The following is a 261-nucleotide window of genomic DNA, read 5'->3' as shown; positions in this document are numbered from 1 at the left end:
CTTTTTTCTTTTTTCTTTTTATTTTATTTTTTTTTTTTTTTTCTACAATACTTCTCTTAACCTCACTCAATCTCTTTTAATCCCTTTTTAATATATCTTTCTGTCTCTGTTTGTCTCCTTTTTTATTTTTTTTTATTTTTTTTTATTTTTTTTTATTTTTTTTTATAGGATGGGATCACATGAATATACTGGGAAACTCGCTGGAACAAATTGCCGCAGAAAAATCAAAAATACTCAAAAAAAACACAGACCTCGTACTAG

Source organism: Eimeria mitis, genomic scaffold (assembly GCF_000499745.2).
Source record: "Eimeria mitis Houghton genomic scaffold, Emh_scaff2707, whole genome shotgun sequence".
In the NCBI taxonomy this organism is placed as follows: domain Eukaryota; phylum Apicomplexa; class Conoidasida; order Eucoccidiorida; family Eimeriidae; genus Eimeria; species Eimeria mitis.
Note: the sequence above shows the minus strand (reverse complement) of the source record.